The sequence below is a fragment of the Dendrobates tinctorius genome, unplaced genomic scaffold (assembly GCF_039654945.1).
Source record: "Dendrobates tinctorius isolate UK_male_01 unplaced genomic scaffold, ASM3965494v1 ptg000129l, whole genome shotgun sequence".
Taxonomy (NCBI): Eukaryota; Metazoa; Chordata; class Amphibia; order Anura; family Dendrobatidae; genus Dendrobates; species Dendrobates tinctorius.
The window spans coordinates 28813270-28834314 of NW_027361797.1; the positions used below are offsets into that span (position 1 = coordinate 28813270).

Below are 21045 nucleotides of genomic sequence, written 5' to 3' on the forward strand. Positions count from 1 at the left end.
CAAACTTTAAACAACATTTTTTATGGATATCTTTGAGAAATGGCTTTCTTCTTGCCACTGTTCCACAAAGGCCACATTTGTGCAGTGTACGACTGTTTGTTGTCCTATGGACAGACTGTCCCACCTCAGCTGTAGATCTGTGCAGTTTTTCCAGAGTGATCATGGGCCTCTTGGCTGCATCTCTGATCAGTCTTCTCCTTGTTTGAGATGAAAGTTTAGAGGGACGGCCAGGTCTTGGTAGATTTGCAGTGGTACGATACTCCTTCCTTTTCAATATGATCGCTTGCACAGTGCTCCATGGGATCTTTAAAGTTTTGGAAATCATTTTGTATCCAAATCCGGCTTTAAACTTCTCCACTACAGTATCACGGACCTGCCTGTTGTGTTCCTTGGTCTTCATGATGCTCTCTGTGCTTCAAACAGAACCCTGAGACTATCACAGAGCAGGTGCATTTATACGGAGGCTTGATTACACACAGGTGGATTATATTTATCATCATTAGTCATTTAGGACAACATTGGATCATTCAGAGATCCACAATGAACTTCTGGAGTGAGTTTGCTGCACTGAAAGTAAAGGGGCTGAATAATATTGCACACCCCACTTTTCAGTTTTTGAAATTCCACAAAAATTTAAAATAACCAATAAACTTCATTCAACTTCACAATTGTGTTCCACTTGTTGTTGATTCTTCACCAAAAAGTTACATTTGGTAGCTTTATGTTTGAAGCATGATATGTGGGAAAAGGTTGAAAAGTTCCAGGGGGCCGAATACTTTCACAAGGCACTGTATGTTCAGTAAATGCATTCAATTATTGGTCGGGGCTCTTTTAGCATCAATTACTGCATCAATGCGGTGTGTCATGGAGGCAACCAGCCTGTGGCACTGCTGAGGTGTTATGGAAGCCCAGGTTGCTTTCATAGCAGCCTTCAGCTCATCTACATTGTTGGGTCTGGGGTGTCTCATCTTCCTCTTGACAATATCCCATAGATTCTCTATGGGGTTAAGGTCAGGCGAGTTTGCTGGCCAATCATGCACAGTGATACTGTTGTTTGTAAACCAGATATTGGTACTTTTGGCAGTGTGGACAGGTGCCAAGTCCTGCTGAATAATTAAATTTCCATCTCCAAAAAGCTTTTCGGCAGAGGGAAGCATGAAGTGCTCTAAAGTTTCCTGGTAGACGGCTGCACTGACTTTGGTCTTGATAAAACACAGTGGACCTACACCAGCAGATGGCTCCACACACCATGACTGATTGTGTAACCTTCACACTAGTCCTCAAACAGCTTGGATTGTGGCCTCTCCGCTCTTCCTCCAGACTCTGGGACCTTGATTTCCAAATTAAATGCAAAATTTACTTTCATCTGAAAACAACAGGTTGGACCACTGAGCAACAGTCCAGTTGGGTTTTCATTGGCTGTAAGCCATAATCATCAACTGAAACAGAAATAAACACGTGAATTAGATCACTCTGTTTGTAATGACTCTATATAATATATGAGTTTCACTTTTTTGTATTGAAGAACTGAAATAAATTCACTTTTTGATGATATTCTAATTTTGTGAGAAGAACTTGTATTTGCCCGAAAACAATAAATTCATATTGCAATATGCTGCAACTGTGACATACAGCTCTAGCAGGAAGGAGGTAAATGAGTACAGCGCTTAGGGCAGTATATAATGGATTTCCAACCCATTCCCTGGTGATTTGATGGATTGTTCAAAAAAGTGGACATCAAAAATATATAAAGAAATAATGTGGTCTCTGTCATCTTCCACTGTGTCACCATGACTTGAGAAGCCTCTGGCTAATGCAATGCTTGTTAATGTTCTTGGGTATGTTTCCGCGCAATGTAAAGCGGCTGAAATAACGTTGGAAACTCTTTCATGCGTTTCCATCCTGCAATCAACTCTTCACACAACATAAAGCTAATATTTGATGACAGAGATTCTGCTTATTATTCACTTCACTACATATATGAAACCGAGACATAATATACCTTAAACGGTCGCTGTCGCTGCAAAAGACATTGCAGAAATTAATAGTATAAGCAAATATAAGAGACTTTGTAATATATCTTATCAGAGAAATATACTTTTTTCTCCACTTATGAACCATTTCTTCTATTCACCTCCTAAACTCATTATTCCCACTGAAACGCAGATAAAATCTATCTTCACAAGATAAACCAATCTGCCAGCTCATATTACTGCTGCCTATTATAATCCTTAAAAGGGGGAGAAAAAAGGAAGAGCAGAGTAAGAGAGACAAGGATAGGACTGCTTCTTTCTTGTAAGTGTTTTATTTCATCCAATGCTTTATTCACAGCTGAAAGTTGTGACCACTGCAAAGTCACATATAAATATTAGTCATAAAGGCCATGATTCATCGCTGTCTTTGCGCCTTTATTCCACAGCAAAAGTGATTATAATAGTGACTTTCAAGCTTGTGCCTTATTTATTTTTTTATTTGTGACTTTATTTAAGTTAATTTTACTTGGTTTCATTCATTTTTGTTTGGAATTATAGACATATTTTTCCTTACTAAGGGGTGACATTTTAGATTACGTATATTTTTGCACTGAAAGGGTGTGAAAAAGGTAAAAGACAAAAAATTTGTTTTGTGCAAAATTCAACAACCTCCATGTGAAATTTTTAAGAATTTCGCCTAAAAATCAATGTGCTAATGCAGGGTTCCCCAACTCCAGTCCTCAAGGCCCACCAACAGATCATGTTTTCAGTATTTCCTTAGTATTGCCCAGGTGATAATTGCTTCACCTGTACAATACAAAGGAAATCCTGAAAACATGATCTGTTGGTGGGCCTTGAGGACTGGAGTTGGGGAACCCTGTGCTAATGTGTGCCACCGGCTAAAAGAAACGTCAGTTAAAAAAAAAAACGCAAACAAGTTAAAATGTAGACCACAGGTCATGCAATGGCCTGAAATTGTCACGGGTTTACCGTGACAAACAGGGGCCAGAAAACTAGCATCTGATTTCACATACTCCTGCACTGATCAGAAGAACGACTCCTTCATTTTAAACGGTGCACGTTTCTGTTAGCAGTGCAGGGGTTAAACGGTTCAGCTTTTAGAGTCTCTGAAGCTTTCCTGCTTGGATAATCTCAGCTGTGCAGTATTGGCCACTCCCCTTTTCTTTACATACACTATATACTCGCCTCTTGCAATCTGGATTGCCAGTGTTAGTCTTGTACTCCCTGGTGTGGAGTGGAGGAGTCGGTTCTTGGTAGAGGCATTTGGAATATTGTTCTGTGACTGTTGATTGGACTTTTTGGCCATTTGCAAATCCTCTTCCTCTCCTATTTAGTTTACATTCCTTTTCTCCCCAGTGTCCCCCCTCTGATGTCTGTGAGTGCATATTTGTATGATTGGTATTTTTCGTTTATATCTTTACAACCTTCCTTGTTTGTCTGGTTTGTATATATTCATACACAATTACTCCCCACTTTACTGGGTGGGGGAGTGTTACAGATATAGGTCTGATTCAGGAGCTCAGCAACGTATGTGGCCCCAGCGTCTTCACTATCAGAAGTAATCTGGGGAACAGGGATAGCTAGGGCGCCCCTAGCTTTAGTGACAGTGAAGGAGAATCAGAGTCATAACAGAAATAATGTTATTCCTCATATACACATACTTGAAAGCATATTTTTAATAACCTGAAATTAAAGAAACACTTTAGGATTGTGTATTGGCATTATCTGTCGAGAGGTCAAAAGTTGAACTGTAACTTGTGCTTCAGTAATAGTCTCTATTATTTTGGCTTATCAAATGTGTATACATCTATATTCCATATCTTCCATGATAATATATCTCAGCTTCAGTGAACCAGACGATGCCCAGATATTTTGTTTTGAAATAATTCAGCATGGGAGCCATCAAGCTCAGAAGCCTCATGGAACGGACACAGTCACTGCCCAAACAGACAAGTCTTCTTCAAAGCGAGCAGTCACCACTACCCATCCGTTACCTTTCATTAAATTGTTTACAGAAGCCATGAAGATGAGACGTTCACAAACAGTACTGAAAATGAACATAACCATACTCAGTTTTATGTGACTTCATGGTTGAGTTTTCACTAAATTGAGTTGGACTGTCTTCCTTATATCTTTTTACAAATGTAGTCACCCAAATAAGCATGGTGCTTCTCTGCGCGAGTAACACAACGCTAAGCAAGCGTAACTTATTTGGAAGTCTTTAGCTTCGCTCTCAGGGCCCAAATCAAACGCAGAATGAGAAGTTACAAGTCTGGATCACAGCCCGGTCTGAAGAAGCTGCCAAAACTGCTTTGCTCCTCGCTTAATGAGATCCAACAGCTTGTGATACCACTGTTTCTCAGCTACAGCATCCCACCACACCACAGTTGCCATAAACGTATGAAACAAAGAATACACTATGAGTTATTTCACTGCTGAAAAGAACATTCAGGTTTATCAGAGCGATCGGCATAGTGTTAAATGTGCAAAATGATGTTCAGATCAGAAATATGTCCATCTCCTTCGTGCCATGTATGCGCACAACGGTCGGGGCTGTGAGCTCAGATGCAACTATTTTACACCATGTTCAATGTCAGCAAACGATGGTTACAAACATGATAATGTGCTCAATACTATATTGTCTGTTGACAAATGGACTTACCAATACCGTGCCTACTGTCAACTCCAAGTCAATCACACTTCTGTGAAATCAACCTGTCCACTTTTGAAGCAACACTGATTGTCAATCGATTATTCCTGCTGTTGTGCAAATGGAACAGACAACAGGTAGCACAGAACGGCAACTAGCAAGACATCCCCTATAAAGGAGCGGTTCTGCAGGGGGTGACCACAGACCATTTCTCTATTCTCATCCTTTTAGGCTGTTATTTTGGTCACTTTTGCATTTTGTCATTGCTCTCACCCCTAAAGGTACAGTAGCAGGAGGTGGTGTCTACTGTACAACCCACAGAAGTTGCTCAGGTAGTGCACATCAATGCGAGCTGTGGCAAGAAGGGTAGATGTATCTGACAGCACAGTGCCCACAGCATGGGGCACATACCAAGAGACAGGCCAGTACACCAAGAGACGTGGAGGGGGCCGTAGGAGAGCAACAACCCAGCAGCAGGAATGCTACCTCCTCCTTTGTGTAAGGAGGAACAGGAGGAGCACTGCCAGAGCCCTGCAAAATGACCTCAATCAGGCCACTGAAGTTGGATCAGCCTGTAATTTGATTTTCCACTTTGATTTTAAGAATCATTCCAAATTCAGACCTTCATGGGATATTAATTTTAATTTACACTGCGGTAATCATTTTTATGTTTTATTGCTCATAATGCATTACGCTGTGTAATGAATAAAGATTTGCATCTGGAATATTTCATTCAGTGATATCTAGGATGTGGGATTTTAGTGTTCCCTTTTTTTTGAGCAGTGTATAATGACATCACTAGAGCAGGCTGACAGAGAATATAGACCGTGAAGAAACTTGAACCACAAATTGGCTTTTGGATTGTAAGGATATTGAGACGTTGAAAAGCTGGGATCTGCAGCCAGAAATTTAGAAGATATGAGTGGAACTGGGAGTTTAGAGTGGTCTTCCGATCTTCTAATGTTATAACATACGTCACTGTAGCATATAGGTCACAATAGAATACGTTATTATAGCAGGATCTTGTCAGAGGTGCCTGAATCATTTCTCTTGCACAGTGAAATCATGGACACCTGCTGTACAAGGCAGAGTAGTACAGCTTTGGCAAATGAATGGATGAGTATGGATGGGCTGCAGGTCCACATACAGAAGGTGGTCATGTATGTCCCTCTTTAGCAGCCTCTCTAATCTACAGTAAGCATCAATTGGAATCTATGCAGTACGATGGAAACTGATCGGGAAGTGATGGTATATCAATGAAGTACTTTATCACACTTAAAGGGAATCTGTCACCAGGTTATGACCACCTAATCTGCATAAGCAGCATAATGTAGAGGCAAAGATCCTGATTCCAGTGATAAGTCATTTGTTGAGCTGCTTGCCGTAGTTTTTGATAAAAATCGCTATTTTAGGCTGGTTTCACATTAGCGTTTTGTGCGCAGCGCATCGTGCGCATCTATGTGCATGCGTCATGTGTACTTATGTTTAACATGGCGTATGCATGGTCTTGCGTTTGCATGCGTTCATCTGCGTTTTCGTGCGCATGCACTTTTTCCAGGTGTGCGTCTAGACGCGCCGGACGCAACCTGTTGCATTTTTGGGTCCACCCAAAGGCGTAAAAAAAACGCATGCGGACGCTTGAGCACGGAATGCGCCAAAATAACGCATTACAGTCTACACCTAGAGAATGCATGCACATAAAAAAACGCAAACGCATGCTTTGCATGCATTTTTACTTGCGCATGACGCGCTGCGCACAAAGATGCAAATGTGAAACTAGCCTTAGCAGCAGAAGATTATCACTGGAGGACTAGTAAACTTGTTGCCATGTAGTACTCCATATTCATGAGCTCTGTATAATCTCGCCCTCCTCGCTGATTGGCAGCTTTCTGTCTATGCACAGTGTACACAAAAAGCTGCCAATCAGTGGTGTGGGCGGGGTTATACAAAGCTCAGCATTCAGCGAACTGGTAAATCAGCAGCCAATAAAGCAGTATACAAAAAAATATAACACGCAGCTCAGTAAGTGACACATCTCTGGAATCAAGCTCTCTGCCCCTACATTATGTTTCTATCAGAAGGGGTAACAAAAACCTCATTACATACTTACAGGGAATCTGTCAGGTGATTTTTTTTTTTAGCAGGATACTAATAACATCCTGAAATAGGGTTTGGGCAGCCCTATCAGAATATGTAACATTTATTGCTGTACCTTCTGCCATTTTCTTGCTGTAAGCTCCGGACATTTCAGTCTGGCATCAGTTATAGTAAAAGTCTTGCCTGTGCCAGCTGCCTCCCTAGGTCTGTGCATGTGAGGTTTCATTTACTCCTACACCATCATTTACGATCACAGACGTCGGTGCAAAGGGGTGGGTGGGATTATGGGCGGGGGTTGGGGATCATATTTAATTTTGATTTACAAACGCTTGAGTAGCCAGAGTGTGACTGTGACTTGTCCGAAGCTTACAGCAAGAAAATGGCAAAACGTATACAATAAACATTACAGATTCTGAAAGGGCTGTACAAGTCCTATTCCAGAATACTATTCATATCCTATTAAAAAATCCCCGGACAGATTCCCTTTAAGTGTTTATGCATATGGCCACAATTAATTTCCTGTGCATTATTTAATTATTTTTACAATTATTGATTATTTTGTTAGAATTATTATTTTATTTATTTTTTGATCAACTTCATTAGTTTTTATCAACTTTTTTCTAGTGATAAATACCAGATAGGATCCTGCACTCTGTGGAATAGTCCTGGGGTACCTCATACGGAACCCTGCTATTTGGTGGCCTTCCACGGATTTTGGATGCAATTAATGGGACCCGTGGCTTTGCCACCCATGTCATAGCATAGAGCTGACTGGCTAGTTAGATAATGAATGAAAAGTGGCCAGTTGGCGCCATGGTGTAACGTATCGATTCAAAGGTCTAATGAATTGTCTAATCAATGTCCTTCTGGCTCTGACATCAACGTATCAATACAGTTCAAGAAAAAGTGTTAAAAGACCACTAAACTGATGTTTGGCACCTCAGCATTGCAGAATAATGAAGGACAATTAGAGATAATCTGTCATGGAGACAGGCGCTATTTGCTACAGAACTCTGCTTGTAGGGACTTGTAGGGTGGTATACCAAAAGCCCACTATGGAGAGAAAAGGGATGCAACTGTGGACTTCCATATTCAAGTGGTATTCTGGTTTCTGAAAGTAATGCATGTATCCAGGGTAATGCAAAGTTGAATAATTTTTTCATATTCTTTCACCAGTATTCTAGAGTAAAACGGTTTGAAATCTCACCACATTGTTGCAAAAAAAAAAATTGCATTTTTCATCGTATTTATGCCAGTCCCCACCACAACTTATTGGGGAAGGGCATGAAAGGCGACAGCGGACTAATTCATCATAATTAACACCACAAACGTGACAGTTGAAAAGAAATGCATGCCTCTTAAAGGGGTTGTCCTGTCTTTTAATAAAAGTCCACAGTCATTAAGTGACTGAAGACTTGTGAATCTTCAAATTGTGCCCACTGCAAGGATTCTACAACGCTGGGAGCCTGACTGTAGGTATTTGATTTACATAAACTACTCAAAAGATGAATACACCAAACGGAGTCCAAAATATTAAGACTCAAATAAATTTATTACATAATTACCAATAAGTATACAGAACCAGACATAGTAACATACCATAATTACAAAACAATACATGTAACAAATACATATAAAAGGACAAAGTGAGCACTATAAATAAATAATCATGACAAAATGATGAGGATAATAATAATAAAGTGCATAATAAATATGAGCAGAAAAATCAGCTCCCAATAAAGTGCAAAAAAGATGCGCACAAATTATATATGTAAATCCAAATCATATATACCCGTAATGTGTGGCTCAATGTGTCCAGGCTCCCTCCAACGTACGTTTCGCCCACCGTGGCTTTTTCAAGGAGTGACACTCCTTGAAAAAGCCACGGAGGGCGAAACGTACGTTGGAGGGAGCCTGGACACATTGGACACATTGAGCCACACATTACGGGTATATATGATTTGGATTTACATATATAATTTGTGCGCATCTTTTTTGCACTTTATTGGGAGCTGATTTTTCTGCTCATATTTATTATGCACTTTATTATTATTATCCTCATCATTTTGTCATGATTATTTATTTATAGTGCTCACTTTGTCCTTTTATATGTATTTGTTACATGTATTGTTTTGTAATTATGGTATGTTACTATGTCTGGTTCTGTATACTTATTGGTAATTATGTAATAAATTTATTTGAGTCTTAATATTTTGGACTCCGTTTGGTGTATTCATCTTTTGAGTAGGTTATTGTATTTATTATGAATATCCATTTATGACTTATTATTTGGTGAATTTTTTTCACTTAGTTGTTGGCTTATTTGATTTACATAGATGCGGTCACATGCCAACTAGATGAGCGAAGTCGGACACAGGCTAGTCGGAATGTGACCGGAAGTATGCAAATTGCATTTTTGTAACACATGACCGCCCGCTCACGGTGGTAGCATGGAGACTCCTAACTGCGCACAGTGCGAGCAAAGTGAGGATTCACAAGTTTGCAGTCACACAAAGTGACTGCAGACTTGAAGCTCAAGCCCGGACAACCTCTAAGCTTTTCCTCTCAAAGGCAGTACATTTCCTTTTAAAGGTGGTGTACACTACTGGATAACCCCAGCTTAATCAATTACGCCCCCCAATAAACATAAAAATAAAGCATACTCCCCTTGTGCAGCAGAACTATTCCTGTGATGTAAGCGCTACTGTTCCCGGAACGTGACATGACAATGTTGTGTCATGTGTCCGCTGCAGCCAACTAGCAGTTGTTGTTTGGCTGCAGCTTTTACTATTCTGATGAAATGGGCATACTATCTATGAAGAACTTGGCACTCAATTGAAGTAGAAAAAAAAGATAATTTATTTGCAATCCACAGTGAACAAATGTGATGTTTCAGTCACAGTTTAGACCTTCTTCAAGTATACGGATTACCCTAGGAGAATATAGGACTCAATGAAACTATGGGAAGTGGGAATAGAAGAAAGCACACTGATCACAGGAATGGCGCCACTGCAGAAGCGGAGTATCCATTTTTTTTTTATTTTAATTGGGGTTATGAATTGATTAAGATACAGTTTTCCAATAGTGAATAATCAATTGAATGATAAATGTTGGCTGCTTGCTGCTGCCACTAGAGGGAGCTTACTGCATACTGTCCATTACTGAGTTCAGTATACAATATAAGCAGAATGCTCCCTCTAGTGGCGGCTATACGCATGCTGAATTTTCTTTTTTGACTAGGTCTATGCAGCTGATTTGAAGCACAATATCAGGGAAAATAAACTATCTAAAAGGATATTAAAAATATATGTGAATTGTGTCTTTAAAAGTTCATTACATGTAAATAATATTAATGTTTCTATTATTTCTGATTTGCATCTTCTTACTGAAAAAAGGCCATAAAAATTATTAAAAACACACAACTGATCAATGTCAGTTGTACATCACAATGAAAGAGCAAAATGTGATTTTTTCCATTTGTCGCTTGTTGTGTGGAATTGCTAATTGCAAAATGAAAATGAGCTCTTTTTATCGTGAATGTAATGCTCTCCAGGGAAGAAACAATGTGAAATGAAAAGCCAGTCCTTTCTGTGCAATGCAAAGGCTTGAGAACATCACTAAAAAGTGAAATTCATGCATGACTATAACCAACACGCGCGCAGAGGCGGCGATCAGATTGTTTCTCTAAGTGTACGTGATTCAATCACAGTAACGGAGATAGACATTGCTCTCCATGAGGAAGCAGGAGGTACAGAGGTGTCAAACAGCTCTCACACGTCACAACTTCTCAGCAATCTCCGCTGTGGCCGTGAATCTGACACATTTGTAACATCTTTTGTACGGTGTGTATGAAGAAATACACTACTGGATAAATCAATCAGCCAAACTGAACACTCCGTACCTTGCATAGATATCAATATAAAACCTAAAAAGTAGGTGCGCTACTGGAAGAGCCAGGTTTTCAGAGTGGGAGACATTGCAGGAGGGCTCGGTGGGGTTTGTCAGAGCAGGTGGCACTGCAGGAGGGCCCGATGGTGATGAGTGTGGCTTGTCAGAGCGGGTGGCACTGCAGGAGGGCACGGTGGGGTTTGTCAGAGCAGGTGGCACTGCAGGAGGGCCCGATGGTGATGAGTGTGGCTTGTCAGAGCGGGTGGCACTGCAGGAGGGCACGGTGGGGTTTATCAGAGCAGGTGGCACTGCAGGAGGGCCCGATGGTGATGAGTGTGGCTTGTCAGAGTGGGTGGCACTGCAGGAGGGCACGGTGGGGTTTGTCAGAGCAGGTGGCACTGCAGGAGGGCCCGATGGTGATGAGTGTGGCTTTTCAGAGCGGGTGGCACTGCAGTAGGGCACGGTGGGGTTTGTCAGAGCAGGTGGCACTGCAGGAGGGCCCGATGGTGATGAGTGTGGCTTGTCAGAGCAGGTGGCACTGCAGGAGGGCGCGGTAGGGTTTGTCAGAGCAGGTAGCACTGCAGGCGGGCCCGATGGTGAGGAGTGTGGCTTGTCAGGGCGAGCAGCACTGCAGGAGGGCGCGGTGGTGATGAGTCGTGTCTGTCAGAGGGGGTGGTATTGCAGTAGGACCCAATGCTGATGAGTGAATGAGGTGTCAGAGCGAGTTGCAGTGCAGGAGGACTCAATGGTGATGAGTGAAGGGGGTGCCAGAGCGGGTGGCACTGCAGTTGGATCCAATGGTGATGTGAGAAGGGGATGTCAGGGAGGGTGGCACTGCAGCAACCACCAATGGTGATAAGTAAGAGATAGAGTGGGTGGCACTGCGGGAGGACCAGGTGGTGACAGCAGAAGGGGGTGTCAGAACGGGTGGCAATGCAAGAGACCCAATGGTGATGAATGAAGGGGGTGTCAGAGCGGGTAGCACTTCAGGAAGGCTAGGTGGTAATAAGGGGAGGGAGTGTTAAAGCGGGTGAAATTGCAGGAGAGCTTGGTGGAGATGAGTGGATTCTTCTTAGAGCAGGTGGCACTGCAGGAAGGCCCAATAGTGATGAGAGAAGGGAATGTCAGAGTTGTTGGCATTGCAGAAGGACCTAGTCGTGATGAGTATTGGGCTGTGAAATTGGGTGACATTGCAGGACAGCTATATGGGTGATGCGCGGATGCTTGGCACTGCAGGAGGGCCAAGTGGTGACCTGCATACATTTATTCTTTCCATCCATCCTGTATCTAGGGTCCCCATGTAATTGCAGATCCCATAAAAGACACTATGGCTATAATTGCCCCTGTTAAACAAAAAAAAAGTGTCCTCAAAATATTTCTAGTCACAATGGCTACTTGGCTTCTGATCTATTAATCTCTGAATGGCGAAAATTGCATTTTATGGATAGAAGCTGACCAATGTGTTTTACCATGGTAATATTGCTACTGTCAGCAATAAACACTTCTAGGGGTCTCACACCTGAAAAACACGTTCACACTGTATCACGAGGGAGTCACGTCCCCCCCTGGAAGACTTGGATTTAGATGGTCACGTCAGGTGATAAATCGCAATCCTCTTTAGAGATGGTGTGGTGTGATTCATGTTCTAATTTAAATGGATTTTCTTTTCCTTCAGTGTTGAGAAGGTTAAGGACTCTTTCCAAACTGGCTGAGACTATACAGCCTGGTTGTTCTCAGCTGAAACTGCTTACCCTTTTCTCTCTATATACCATATATACTCGAGTATAAGCCGAGATTTTCAGCCCATTTTTTAAGGCTGAAAAGTGCCCCCACTCGGCTTATACTCGAGTCATATACCAGGGGTCGGCGGGGGAGCAGGGGTGTAAGAGATCATACTCACCCCCTCCTGGCGCGGTCTCTGCAGCTCCCCTGCTTCTTCCATGGTTTCGGCGCCCCAGCTCTTCCTGCATTCAGTGGTCACGTGGTACCACTAATTAAAGTCATGAATGACCGCTGAAACCTGGAAAAGCTGCAGTGCCGAGACCATGGAAGAAGCAGGGGGGCTGCAGAGACCATGCGCCAGGAGGGGGTGAGTATGACGTGGGAGGATGGGGAGCAGTGCAATATCCACCTTCCCCATTCCACCGCCGCGTGTGGCTTTGTCCTCCGCGTCCTCTGTGACGTTCAGGTCAGAGGGCGCGATGACGTAGTCGGTGCGCGTCCTCTGCTGATCGTCACTGAAGAGACCGGGATACAGAGCGGCGCACGGCAATGGAACGGGGGACAGGTGAATATCACCAGTGCCAGGGGCATGAGCCAGCGGTGACACCGGCACCTGTCCCACATAGTGTGCCGGTGTCCCCGCCTGCTCAAGACACCGGCACCTGGCCCCCAGCGACGGAGAGGGGAGTATGTCATTTTTTTTCTATTGCAGCAGCAGCAATATATGGGCCATATTTATCTATGGAGCATCTTCTTGGGCATCCATTAACCCTTGTGCAGCATTTTATGGGGGTATTTTATCTATGGAGCATCTTCTTGGGCCACCATTAACTTTTGTGCAGCATTTTATGGGGGGTATTTATCTATGGAGCATCTTCTTGGGCCACCATTAACCCTTGTGCAGCATTTTATGGGGGGTATTTATCTATGGACCATCTTTTTAGACCTCCATTAACCCTTGTGCAGCACCACCCTCGGCTTATACTCAAGTCAATAAGTTTTCCCAGTTTTTTGTGGCAAAATTAGGGGTCTCGGCTTATACTCAGGTCGGATTATACTCGAGTATATATGGTTCATACAGGTTCTGGCTGTTTAGTTCCTGCCAGTGAAACATTCATCTTCCTGTGATTTGTGCTAAAGCTAAGTAGTTGAAGTTTGGCTTTGGAGTTCTAGTGTTCTGTAGTTTGCTGTTGTACATGTGTTTTTATCACCAGATCCCTTTTCCCATTTAGTTTATTCCTTCCTGTCCCTATTCTCCTCCCTATTGTTGGTTAGTGTGCTGGTATGACAGAGGTTTTTCTGTCATCCCTGTTTTGTCTTTTTGTCTGGTTTGCCTTTCATTTCTGTCCTATGCCTCATGGGGGAGGGGACAGATTAGGGATTTTATAGGAGCATGGTAGGTCGGAGACTCGGGCCTCTCTACCTTTCAGAGTACCCCCAGGACAGGAATAGTTAGGGTCCCAGCTCCAGGGACAGTTTGAGGCCCCTCTTCCTTACTGAAGACAGTCTCGGCGTGTCGTTTTCACTGGCCCCACATTTTTTGGATCTAGTTATGGATCCTGTCGCAGTTATTGCGAAACAATTGCAAGGTCTGTCTCTTGACCTGTCAGAGACGCATTCTAGGGTCTCACAACAGCAGATTGTTGGTCTGGCGGGAAAATCAGGCTGAACTGGAACCTAAGATGGCCCTCCCGGATAGGTTTTCTAGCCCTACTGAAGTTCCACCCACTCTGGACACCCCCTTCACTCATCACCATGGGGTCCTAAAGCAGTGCCACTCACTCTGACACCCCCCTCACTCATCACCATTAATAATAATAATATTTATTTATATAGCGCCAACATATTCCGCAGCGCTTTACAGTTGAACAGTTTCAAACACAACAGTCATAAGTAACAACGTTAACAATACAATAATTAAAGCGAAATAAGACGACCCTGCTCGTGGGAGCTTACAATCTACAATGAGGTGGGGGAGATACAAAGCACAGGTTTGTATTTACAATGATGTATTTACAATGATGGTCCAGTCATCTTCAGGGGGTGGGGGTTAGATGGAGATAGTGAATGGGCTACACACACACAAACATAACATGACTTTGATTACTGAATGTGATAGGCCGCTCTGAACAAATGTGTTTTGAGCGAGCGCCTAAAACTATGCAAATTGTGGATGGTCCTAATACCTTGGGGTAGAGCATTCCAGAGGATTGGCGCCGCATGGGAGAAGTCTTGGAGTCGGGAGTGGGAGGTATTGGGTCCTACTGCAGTTCAACCTACTCTGACAGCCCCTTCACTCATCACCACCGATCTCTCCTGCAGTGCCACCTGCTCTGACAAGCCCCACTCATCACCACCGAGTCCATCTATGTCTGACCAATGACCAATTCTATAAACTGCATGTAAGGTTGCACGGGGGAACACGACTTAGGAATTTTCATCAGGGCTTAGGAGCTCTTTTGGAAAAGGACAATATACCATTAACAATGTGTAATTTTTGCATACTCTATAACCATACAACAGAAAGACGGAGGGGTGAATTCGCCACAAGAATAAATCACAGAAAAAGAAATGAAAAAATGTTACAGAAGCTTGAAAAGCCGCATGGAGAATAATTTGCACTTTGAGATACCTGCAGCTTTTTTGCACTGGTTCTCTAATGAATAAAATCATAAGGGGATATAATAGTCTACAGTTATTTTGAAAGGCTTTGCTATGTTTTATAACCAAGCTATTAAAAGTATGGCCCTTCTGTGACCCAGCCACATTTCTAAGAGGCCATTTTCATCTCCCTGCCTTCCTCAGAAATAAATTGCTTCATCTAAAACAGAAAAGCACACTGGATAACCTTGCCTTGTTGTGGGAAAAAAAATGTATGTACTGCACAATCTGTTCTGGTGACTCTCCTTAGAAGGAGACTGCTCAATAAAGGGCTTGTTTGCTTTGGACAAGCCATTATTTTTTATTAAAAGGGTCATCCAATGATTAGTCACTGCTGGGACACACAGTGATCAGCTGTATCTGCAAGAGAACTAGAAAGTAGTACTCATTTTGGTTATAGCTCCCCCGCAGGGAAAGTGAAGCATTACACCGTGCCCGAGATACATAATATAGGTGCTCTCTGCAGATTAACTTGTGGCGTTCCCAAATGTCAGGTTACCATCTATTAAATCAGAATGAACCAATAAAGAATTTGATGTTTCGTTTTTTAAATCATAAAGTCCCTTTAAATTCTTGTTCTCAACGGAATTAAATATTTTGTGGTTTGGGATCACCTTATTATTAGTGGAGTTTCTGAGGAAATCGAATATTAGTCTAAGCAGAAAAAAAAAAATTAAAAAATTTTTTAAAAAAAGGGTGTGAAATACAGGAGAGCATTTTATTGATTTGGTGGTGGGATTTCATTAAACTTGTTTTCAGCACAAAAAAAAAGTATGTCCAGACAGCGGGAGAGATTTAGAGTTATCTTCCTGCTCACAGGCAGAATGCTGAGAAGTGCCACTTCCAAATTATTCTACAGATTTTTAAGAGCTGCTATTGTGGACTAACCACGGTGTGCACAGAGTTCAAGAGACAGTCCATGAATAAATAATAAAAAAATAATAATTTAATACATAAATGTCTGAATAACATCATTATTTATTGGACCTTAATGTGTCATGTCCATTACTGGAAAACCCCTTATTAAATCCAAAAAATAATTGCATATTTAACTCACGGACCGATGCTGCTTCTCTGCTTTTAGTCATGTGTCCCATGCCAGTCTTATGACAAATATCATGGGACCACTGCAGCCAATCAACCGCGGCTTAACGGCTGAAGCCTTAGAATTACGCCAGAGTGGGAGAAACGCTGGTCATTGTGAATGTTAAAGCTGATCACCATTAAGTGACATCGTTTAGGTCATGAAACCAGTGGGGGTCACAAGGCTCAGAGCAGAGGAGTGGCACTGGTCAAGGTAAGGTAAATATATATATATATAACTAGCTGAAGAGCCCGGCGTTGCCCGGGCATAGTAACTAACTACGGTTAGTTATAAGAAATTATGATTATATCAATATATAAAGCTGAGTGTATAGCCCCGCCCACTCCGCATAGCCACATTCACTGAAATATCCCACATCATCCCGTCAGCAAGAGCTACAGGACTACTCCCCCTAATATCCCACATCATCCCGTCAGCAAGAGCTACAGGACTACTACCCCTAATATCCCACATCATCCCATCAGCCAGAGCCACCGGACAACTACCACTAATATCCCACATCAACCTGTCAGCAAGAGCTACAGGACTACTACCCCTAATATCCCACATCATCCCGTCAGCCAGAGGTGCCAGACTACTAACCCTAATATCCCACATCATCCCATCAGCCAGAGGTGCCAGACTACTACCCCTAATATCCCACATCATCCCGTCAGCCAGAGGTGCCAGACTACTAACCCTAATATCCCACATCATCCCATCAGCCAGAGGTGCCAGACTACTACCCCTAATATCCCACATCATCCCATCAGCAAGAGCTACAGGACTACTACCACTAATATCCCACATCATCCCGTCAGCCAGAGCCACCGGAATACTACCCCTAATATCCCACATCAACCTGTCAGCCAGAGCCACCGGACTACTACCCCTAATATCCCACATCATCCCGTCAGCCAGAGGTGCCCGACTACTACCCCTAATATCCCACATCATCCCATCAGCCAGAGCCACCGGACTACTACCCCTAATATCCCACATCATCCCATCAGCAAGAGCTACAGGACTACTACCCCTAATATCCCACATCATCCCGTCAGCCAGAGCCACCGGACTACTACCCCTAATATCCCACATCAACCTGTCAGCCAGAGCCACCGGACTACTACCCTTAATATCCCACATCGTCCCGTCAGCCAGAGCCACCGAACTACTAACCCTAATATCCCACATCATCCCGTCAGCCAGAGCCACCGGACTTCTACCCCTAATATCCCACATTGTCCCGTCAGCCTGGAGTCAGAACCAGAGCGCTGAATGGAACAATCCTAACTTCCATACTGGAGATCCCTTTAAGAGAGGCCTGGCATCAGAACCAGAGCGCTGAGTGGATTTGCCCTGACTTCCATACCAATGATCCCTTTAATAAAAGCCTGGGGTGAGAATCAGAGCGCTGAGGGATTTACCCTAACTTCCATACCGGAGATCCCTTTAAGAGAGGCTGGGGTCAGTACCAATGCGCAGAATAGATATGCCCTCACTTACATACCGGGGATCCCTTTAAGAGGGGCCTGGGGTCAGAATCAGAGCGCAGAGTGGATTTGCCCTCACTTCCATACAGGGGACCCTTTAAGAGAGCCTGGGATCAGAACCAGAGCGCTGAGTGGATTTGCCCTGACTTGCATACCAATAATCCCTTTAATAGAAGTCTGGGGTCAGAATCGGAGCGCTGAGGGATTTGCCCTAACTTCCATACCGGAGATCCCGTTAAGAGGGAAGATGTTCCTATGGGACTATGGGATGTAGGATTATAGATTGTAAGCTCTCACGAGCAGGGTCATCTTATTTCGCTTTAATTATTGTATTGTTAACGTTGTTACTTATGACTTGCGTGTTGAAACTGTTAAACTGTAAAGTGCTGCAGAATATGTTGGCGCTATATAAAGATTATTATTATTATTATGTGTGATGGGTATATGGGCACTGGACTATGGGATGGGGGATGTGTGATGGGTATATGGGCACTGGACTATGGGATGGAGGATATGTATGATGGGTATATGGGCACGGGAGGGGGTGTTTAATTTCTGTCATGTGCTCTCTGCTCCTTTCTGGGGCGCAAACAATGGCTGGGAGCCTATGTTCCCAGGGATGCTAGATTTCTCCCACCCGGTTAGTGTCTGCTGAGGTGTTGTGGAGTGGGCGTGGCTAATACACATACACATGGGAAAACTGTTGCTCATAGCAACCAATCAAAGCTCAGCTTCTTTTAAACAGCTCTGGTGAAATGAAAGATGATTAATGATTGGGCATGGTTATGTGGAGTGGGCGTGGCCGATACACACACATTCATTTTTATATATATATAGATGAGGCAAATTGGGGGGAGATTTGAACTTTTTATTTTTTTTCATATTATTAAAAACATTTTTTTCCCTCTTTACTGTATTTGTTCTTGAAACTGCAATCGTCAGATCGTTTGTGCTATACGGTGCTGAAGCACTGCTATGTATAGCAGATATCACGATCTTAATGAACGCCAGCCACGGGCCGGCATTCACAGTAGGATTGTAATGACAGGTACAGGGGTCATTTGCAGACCCTGCCTGTGATGACAACCCATCGGCACCCAATGATCATGTCATAGGCGTGATGATGGGGGCGTGGAATAACGTGAGCCCCTGTTGATGCATGTTAAATGTCGTTGTCAGGGATTGACAGGAGGATTTAACAGGCTAACAGCCGCGGGTGGAGCATCACTCCATGCGTGGCTGTTAAAAGCACAGAATGCCTGATTAAAAAAGGCAGGGACACGATATATGATGTAAATATACTGTGTTTCCTCTAAAAACCCATTGGCCCCAATTCATTATTGTCTTTGCTGCTGTTTTATGCAACTTTTTTCTGCATCCAATTCATTATTCTATTTTCATGTGCTCGCCTGTATTTTTTTTTTTTCCCCTCGCTTTGTTCAGTGATTCCAGATTGCTTTTGCCTCATTCATCAATTGTGACTTTTTAAAAAAAACTCTGCGCCTTTGAATTTTGAAGAAATAATAAAAAGAAATAAAGTACTAGTCCCTGTGTAATTTACATTACAAATATAACCAACTATATTGGACCCACTATATTTTATTAAAATATAAAATAGGTTTTTAAGGTTTGGAGTAGTTTAAAACTTTAGTATAAGGAATGATGACATATGACAGTGGTATGACAATCTCATTATCTGAACTGTTCGACAGATTTTTTTTTTCCCCTCATAGATTGTAAGCTTGCGAGCAGGGCCCTCATTCCTCTTGGTATCTGTTATGATCTATGTGATTATTGTTATGCTCTAATGTCTATTGTCTGTACAAATCCCCTCTGAAATGTAAAGTGCTGCGGAATGTCGGCGCTATAGAAATAACATTTATTATTATTATTATTGTAAAATTAGATAGCAAAATTCATCAGTGTGAGATCTGTTAGTTGACATTTTCTTCAGTTCAAGCACATCTACACTCCAGAACAAAATTCTTGAAGAATACATTAAATTTCACATCTGTCATTGAGGGAAACACATTGCACTTATTTTACATTTTCAAAAAGGCTTAAATAACCACTATAATATTGCTATGTGACATACAAAAGTTAAATGGTTGTTCGGGCACAAAATATTGATAATCTATCAACATATCTTGCATATAAATCCCTTTAAAAAATAGTTTTACATTAAAAACTATACCGCACACAAAAGAACAAACATAACACAAACAAACTCCTATAAAAAGGTGTAAAAAAGGGCACTAAGATAATAAAGCCCTATCTCTTACCAGACAAAATAGGGGCACTAACATTACCCAGAAAAGTACCCTAAAATTAGTACCCCTGTTTTACCTGGTAACGGATAGGGCTTTATTATCTTAGTGCCCTTTTCTATGTATTTTTTTGTTTTTTTTAGAATTTTTTATTGTTTTATTTGTTCTTTTGTGTGGGGTATATTTTTAGTGCATATCTAATAAAATTGTATTTTTAAGGGATTTATTGTATATTTAAGATATATTGTGATGATCCTCATACTACCAATTTAAATGTCATATAACTGATCAACATCCAGATTGGTGGGGGTGAGGGGGGTCTCACACCACGTATCTCCATTTTTTAGCTGTTATTCACATTACTTCTTTTGCTATTGTACCATACCCAGCAGCGGCCAATATGCTTTGTAGCTTTAGTCAAAGTGGTTACATCTGGTGGCCGCCAGTGCATACAACAGGTGATTGGTGGAGGTCCTGGGTGCGAGACCCTCACCGATCTCATTTGATGACCTGCCCTAAGGATAGGTCAGCGATATATTGTGCACAGACAACCCCTTTATATAAGGAGGGGGGTGATGAAGGAGAACAATGTCACCCCACCCACTCACCAGTGTAAGGGAAAGCGGCTCTTGCTACACTCAGTCAGCACCCACATCGAAGAGCTGCAGAGGAATGTACAGAGTGATGTTGGCGCTAGCAAGCACAAGAGGTCTATGCTGAGCGGCTCCTGTGCCAAGCGATTACTGCTGCCCAAGTATAGGAGGAGTGTGAGAGGAGTATGATCACCTCTTGGATCATTGGCTCCTGTACCCACCAGACCTTAATGCATTCAGCTCATACTTCGAGGCGGGAAGGGAGGAAAAGAAGACAGTGTCATCCAATGAAACTGCACTCAGTAGTGTAGCAAAAAGCGGCTTCTGCTAAACTGAACTGTACTCTGACTGAGCAAGCCCCTGGGGCAACAAGCAAAGGGACCTCCACATTGGTTTGTCTGGTATTTTATGAATTTGAAATAGCTGATGGGTATTCATTACAACTACTCCAAATTTCACTAAGTATTTGTACCATCAGTGTTGGAAACGCTTTTTTCCAGGGACTTTCTGATATGGGTACAAAGAAGAGGATGTCTTGAGAAGAGCGTCTTTCATGATGATGGTGCAGTAGTTGCAGAAGGGGGTCCACAGCTTTG

The 21045-nt window shown here is 42.6% G+C and overlaps 1 protein-coding gene across 3 annotated transcripts in view; it reads right to left on the reverse strand.

Annotated features, from left to right (window-relative positions):
- The window catches only part of SNX29 (sorting nexin 29), a 520598-nt gene that overhangs the window by 116111 nt on the left and 383442 nt on the right, over positions 1–21045 (reverse strand). The gene's annotated exons all lie outside the window — the stretch shown is intronic.